General features: G+C 32.4%; 1 pseudogene; it reads left to right on the top strand.

The window, feature by feature from the left end:
* The first annotated feature begins 1,626 nt into the window (after positions 1–1,626).
* Positions 1,627–6,811, top strand: LOC149542512 (ADP/ATP translocase 3, mitochondrial pseudogene; annotated as a pseudogene).
* The last annotated feature ends 218 nt before the right edge of the window (positions 6,812–7,029 follow it).

The raw sequence follows: 7,029 nt of genomic DNA on the forward strand, positions 1-7,029 counted from the left end.
AAAAATTCATCTTACACTTGAGCTATAGATGTAGTTGAATCTTTGTCTTTCAACCTACAACTATGAAACTCAATCCTCCATCTCCTACTTTTAATCTTGTGAAATGGGATTTCACTAATAACTCCCCTTTTTGCATTGAATACTATCATAATGATCCACAAGTCCACCTCAACTTCCACCAATGAAAAATAAGTTAATAACTTGAATTACTAATGAAAAATTAGATTTTCTTCAAATATCACTTCCAAATAGGGAGGCCACCATGAAATAATAAATACAAGATTCTCTATAAATGTTATCATAAGTTGTTGATTTTCATCAGGATTGTTGCAATTGTAATAGCAGTGCCATAATGTTTGGTATGTGTTTTTCAAATGGTAGTGACCTCTTATATTTGTATGAGGAATAAACCAAGAGGATACATTTCATGGGACATGTCTATTCATTAATATAATTAATATAATGATAATTTCAATTATAGTTTTATCTCACATCAATTTGTAAAAGGTTATCAAACATCAACACTCCCTCTTAGCTAGGGAGGATAAACACAAGACATATATCACACCACTAGTAATATTAGGAATGACACATAAAGGAAATCTTTGATCAGAAGATTTCCATTATTTTGATATTTGGTCCGTTGATTTTGCCATAGAAATATCCAAAAAAAAAATAATAATAATTTTTTAGTTAAAGGAGCCTAACAAACATAAACAGAAGAAGAATATTAAAAGTACTCTAAAAAATTTATTTTTTTCCATGAGAGGATTGTGGGTTCTTGATTTTAGCTACACAGTAATTAGGTCAGTACCTATGTCCATTGAAAACTTAAGACTTCTAGGAGTTTAGATTTTAAGGAAAGTAGGGATAGATGCCTATTGAAAAATGAAACACAAAGTCCTATGGGGAGGGAATGAATGACAATTGTTGTAAAAGGCTATGGACCTATAGAGACATGCAAATAAAAGAATTCTAGCCCTCAAAGATAATAAAATGTAAGGAGATAATATTACATTTTCACTTTGTAATCCATAGTCAAGGCATTTCTAAAAGCCTTTCTATTTTCCATTATAGAAGAAAAAATTATTGTAGTAACATAGTGAAATAGACCAAATGATTTTAGTCTTATAACACTTGAAATATAGTTTGAAAATATAAATCCCTTTTACAATAAAACTTTTTATTTTTCTACAATCAAACAAACAAAAATTCAAATTACATTACCTAATGTAAATGTTACACTAGCACACACAAAAGCTTAACCTCAAACATGTTTAAGTTGTAGGGTACTCAATCTCATTGAGATCTAGTGTACATCTTAGCTCTATGGATTACTAGAAGGCCCTACCCCAGGTGGAGTGCAAGTTACAATTAAATGTTTTTTCATTGAAGAGGGAAAGGATTGCTGATTTGATTGCAATAGGCTCTACAGTTGCAGGCTTTAGAATCTGACAATTCATGTATTCATGGCTTTAGAAACACCTTTCGACATGCCTTATTTTATATGATATTGGAAGAAAATCAAGAAAGTTAAATTAAATCTAGAAAACAAGGTAGCTAGGTCATTGTTTACCATATAGGAAATATATTTTAATTTTTCTCTAAATTTAATTTTTGAAAGTCATGCATATTGTTTCAGCACCTTCAGAGAAAGGTGTGAAAGGTTTAATGATTGATTTTTTTGATGCATGTCTCTATTGCTTTATCCAAAATGCCAGTTGCCCCCATTGAAAGAGTCAAGCTATTGATTAAGAATTAGGATGAATTGTGGAAGTCTAGTTGTCTCTCTAAGCTATACAAAGGCATTGGAGATTTTTTTGGTCAAACAATATTCAAGGATGAAGGTATCATTCCTTTATGGAGATGACATAATGTCAATGTCATTCACTATTTCCCCACTCAGGTGTTCAACTTTTCCTTGAAGGATTACTTTAAGAACCTATTAAATTATAAGAAAGATAAGGATGGCTACTGGAAATAATTTTCTAGAAATCTTTCTTCTAGTGGTGTGGCTGGTGCATCATCTCTTCCTTTGGTTTATTCTTTGGACTATTCTCAAACAAGGCTGGCTAATGGCCGCAAAGAAAGGTGGAGAGAGACAATTCAATGGACTTGTTGATGTATACCATAAAACTCTAAAGATAGATGGTGTTTCTAGTCTTTACCATGGATTCAACATCTCATGTGTGGAGATTATTGTGTACCATGGTCTATACTATGGAATGTGTGATTCCCTAAAGCTGGTTGTTTTGGTTGAGAATCTTTAGAATAACTTGCTTGCAAGTTTTCTTCTTGGTTGGGGTATTATAATTGGTGCCACTCTTTCTACATATCCTATTAACACTATACGTAGAAGACTAATGATGACATCTGGTGAGGTGGTGAAATACAAGAGTTCTTTGGATGCTTTTCAATAGATTTTGAAGAAGAAAGGTGACAAGTCTCTATTCAAGGGTGTTGGTGTAAACATCCTGCGAGCTGTTGCTGGTTGTCATGCCCAAACTATGAGGGCAAAAACACACAAATCTTTTTTTTTTTTTTAATTATAATAATTATAGTGCTCAATGTTTTAATCTAATGTCTGCAAGAGAAGTAACGGTTCACTACAATACATCTTGAGTTTAAAACTCTAGTGGAGGAATACATCATTAAGATTGATTGACAATCTAATTGATATTGTAAAGTCACTTTTAAGAAAACAATTAACTAAAATTAAAATTGAATATATATATCTAAAGTTTACTAACTTAAAACATTTCAACTATCTAATCTTACTAAATTTAAATTTCATTTGCTAACAACTAACTAACTCTAATACGTACTAACTAAATATAAATCAATAATACATTAAAACTAGTTTTTTTTTTTTTTTTTTTTAACATATTAAAATAGAACTATAGTTCCACAAGTTAAATGATGATAGAACCTGTAATCTAGCACGATACATAATTTATAACAAAATTAAACTTACCCCTTAAATTCTAATGAGATCACCATTCAATTAACGCCAAATTAAAACTATAATTGCTACTATACTATATTAAAATATATATCTATTTAAAAATACTAAATAATTAAAACCCAAACTATATTACATTTAATATAAATCTAATACAAAACTAACTTAATTTAATATAAAATAACTAAATTTACCTTCACAAAAATTTAAAAAACTTGATTAATATAACCACGAACTTTAATGACTAACACTAAAATGAATATTACTAAATTAAATATATATTAAAACTTAAACAAACATATTTAAACAAGTAACTTATTAATACTAAAACTAACTAAATCTAAACTTAATACTAATACTAACATACATATCCTAACTAAACACAATAAAACTAACAACAAATACTTATTAATAAAAAACAAAATCAAAAGAAACTATATTAAACTAACATATACTAAATCCTAACAACAACTAACCTACTCCCTTAACTTACTTCTAACCCAACAACAAACCTAACCGCCCCCACAAAACTCTCCTCCCAACCAAGCTTGGTGCAATCCCCAACATCCTCCTATCAAATCGACCCCCTCCCTGACTTTCTCCCACGCAAAATAAATCACAAAACATGGTTTATTTAAACACTATTGTTTTAAAGTTTCTTTTACCCCCAAGCTCGTGCCCCATTCAAGATGGGACCTTCACCCAAGTTGGCGACCAAGGAGGCAGGGTGACAAGACATCCCCTGAACTATGTTAGGCTTAGATAGCAGCGCTAAATGCGCTTAGCAAACTTGGAAGGCGTGGAAGGGGATGATGGGGAGGTGGGTCCCCCATCCTCCCTCTTCCATACAAGGTATTAAATGAAAACCCCCATCAACTTGGTCGCCTATCTTTTAATAGGCAGCAATTGTTTCAACGTTGTATATTTTTTTTGTTAATTTTTTTATTGTTAAATGTCCCATCCAAGCTGGGTCAACCCTCACTAGGGAATTCATCATTAGTTCTTTTTGACTCTTGATTTGAATGAAAGAGATTTGTACCTTAGGTGCTTACTTTAGATTATTTTATTATGTTATGTCTTACTTGAAAATTAGGTATTCTCTTACTTTATTTAGAAGATACTACAATATATTACTTGATTATTATATTGGTCTGTATTAGTAGATATTATTTCCACTTCTACCACATAAAATCCAGAGAGTAAAATGTGTGTCTACAGCAAGCTTTATGTTTTATATCTTATAACTTATATATCCTCTATTTGTTCTTTCTACTACCAAAGTCTAAGGCATCACGATATCTATTGAAATGATACATTTGAGAATCCTAACTATGTTTGATAATCTAAACTGATGATCTTTTTCTTTTCTCCATCTGGCTAAAAGCCTCAACACTAACAACACATAAGGAGTTATATGAAAGAGATCTAACTATGCTCATCCATGGATTTAGAAAAATGGAGATACCTTATGTATATAGCTCACAAATTTTCAAGTATCTTATCATTCAGAATAATATTCATAACATGACTATGAGCCAAAATTGCAAATTCATTATCTCAGCAATTCATTCTCTATGATAAAAAAAAATTAACTCTTCACCTCTATACACTTATATTCAAAACATTGCAAACAACATTACCATTACATTGAATTTGAATTATTCATTTTAACCACAATGCAAGAATTGTTTTAACCCCATTAATCACAAAAATTAATCTTTCATTCATAATAGAATTTTCATTTCCATCATATAATAAAACCTAAAATTTTGCCAAATTAAATCAACATCATTATTTCCATCCTATTTTTGATGCACATCCATCTAAATTTAAATCATGATTAAGTCACATGATAACCAATTATACTCAAACACCAATTTTATTGGCCAACCTGATTCAAAGGCTCAGCCGGGAAAGAACCAGGAAGAAAACTTGGCTTCGTTGCCATTACAACAAGCTTAAAATACAATTTACAATAGGATATCAATCTCAAATTTCAACAATTAAATTGGATTTTCTTCAAGACCCTCATCAAGGGATTTATAATGTTTTCTGCAACTCACTATTTGAACCATGGATGGAACAGAATTCAGATCAGGTGACAACAAGCATGACCAAGAACAATTCAAACAAGCATATCCATACAAAGTTTTCACAAGGGATTCACAATGAATCAAAAACTAGGGAAAGGTGGATTCTTCCAACTAGGAGAAGTCAAGCACAACACCAAACAGATGCCCAATCGGGGCTATATACCAAGAACTTCCGTTCTTCCATTTCAACATACCATAATCATACCAGGTTTGTGCTGATAGGTAGGGGCCCATAACACCCTACCCTTTTTCCCTCTTCTCATCCTGAGAAGAGACTCTACACTGGTTGGAGTTCGACTAAACAGACCTTTCCCAAAATTGGTCACTTCTACCCTCTCCAAGGGTGAGTAATACCAAAACACCCATGCAAGAACATCTCAAAAATCCAACATAGACATGAAAGGAAATCATTTCAAATAACATGGTTTTCAAAGCTTCCCAACATACCCACAACCATACAAGCATTCCAACAACAACAGGGTTGCATAAGCATGAAACAAACATGGAAACTGAACAAGGGACATGAGAATTCCAACATTCACAAAGAGGTAATGGAAATGAACAAGTTTGAGTAGATTTTCCTTCTCCTTGCTTCAATCTTCAAGAACTCCTCTCTAAATGTAGAGATTGGGTAACAACCTCCACAAGTCCAAGAAGGGCCTCTAAATAAGCTTCCAACTCAACCACCAAAAAGGAGCAATAACTACTTCCACCCACTAGCAATTCTAGAAACTCCTAACTCAACCCACACTATGGTTAGACACCAAAAGGAGGTGGGGTAAGACAACTCATGATAACCATGGTCAATTTTCGCACAAAGGCAAAAAGAGACTTTTTGAGTGATCTCCAAAGTCAACAAAAGGGACTTAGGGGTTGGAAAAGACCCCCAACCCATACCCATACCCCTTGGGTATAATTATTTCATGTTTTAAAGCCTTAGGAATAGGTTTAGAGCCACACAAAGGCTAGGAAATAATTAAGACCAACTAACAACTCTTAACAAGCAGATTAAGGACTAATTTGGATTAGGGATGACTAACCTCAATTAAGAACCCAATTAGCAAACTGACACTAACTTAAACCAACTTGGGTCTAAAGGTTACACAACTAACCCTAACTAGCACGCTAAAGGGCACAAACAATTCATGAGATTCAAGCGACACTTAAAGAACATAGTTACGAACATTTACATTCACTGAACACAGCAAGATACATACATACATCTCACAATACAATACTTGAATTACGAATAACAAAGTTTCAAAAATTAACACATAGAGATCATTTATGTTCCTTCGTCGGTTTCCTCGGCTAAAATTATCTGCACACTCATTGCACACATCAGTAGTCCTGAAAATCACATGCACATATATACGTTGTAGAAACTCACATAAATTGAAACATACATCAATCAGGGTTTCTTTCATCCTACTTAATTCTTAACTAATTAAAATATCCTGAACCAAAATATCAATCCTACATTACTAATTTCATCAACATACATATATATGAAACATTAAATGACAATCATCAAATTTATCTAAAAATAAAATCACACAACATGAAATAATAAAGTATGTTCTAAGCATCAAATAATGTCTTGACATCTCGAGTCGTGAGTATCAAAATGATAAAGTAACAACAAAGGCTTCGAAGGGTCGGGGCGAGGCCTCACACTGGTGTTGGAGTCTTGGCTAGATATGACTAGCTTTAGTTAATTCTTCTTGGAAAGAAGTACAACTCAGATGGAGGCTAATATTATGATGGTGATGACAACTTATTTAGACATTGTTTTTTGACAGTTTAAACCACTTTTCTAGTTCCTTATAATAAAACCATTTTGCTAAAATAATTACAATTTCTAATACGCTAGGAGCCAGTGCAAGTTCACTTGAGTTTTCCATCTAGAATTTGTAGATGGGTATTGGATCTCTTGTCAGGTGCAATATTTTCTTATTTGATATTTTGAGAAAA

This window comes from Cupressus sempervirens, chromosome 8 (genome assembly GCF_028749045.1).
Source record: "Cupressus sempervirens isolate cs-2001-9-10 chromosome 8, ASM2874904v1, whole genome shotgun sequence".
Classification (NCBI taxonomy): domain Eukaryota; kingdom Viridiplantae; phylum Streptophyta; class Pinopsida; order Cupressales; family Cupressaceae; genus Cupressus; species Cupressus sempervirens.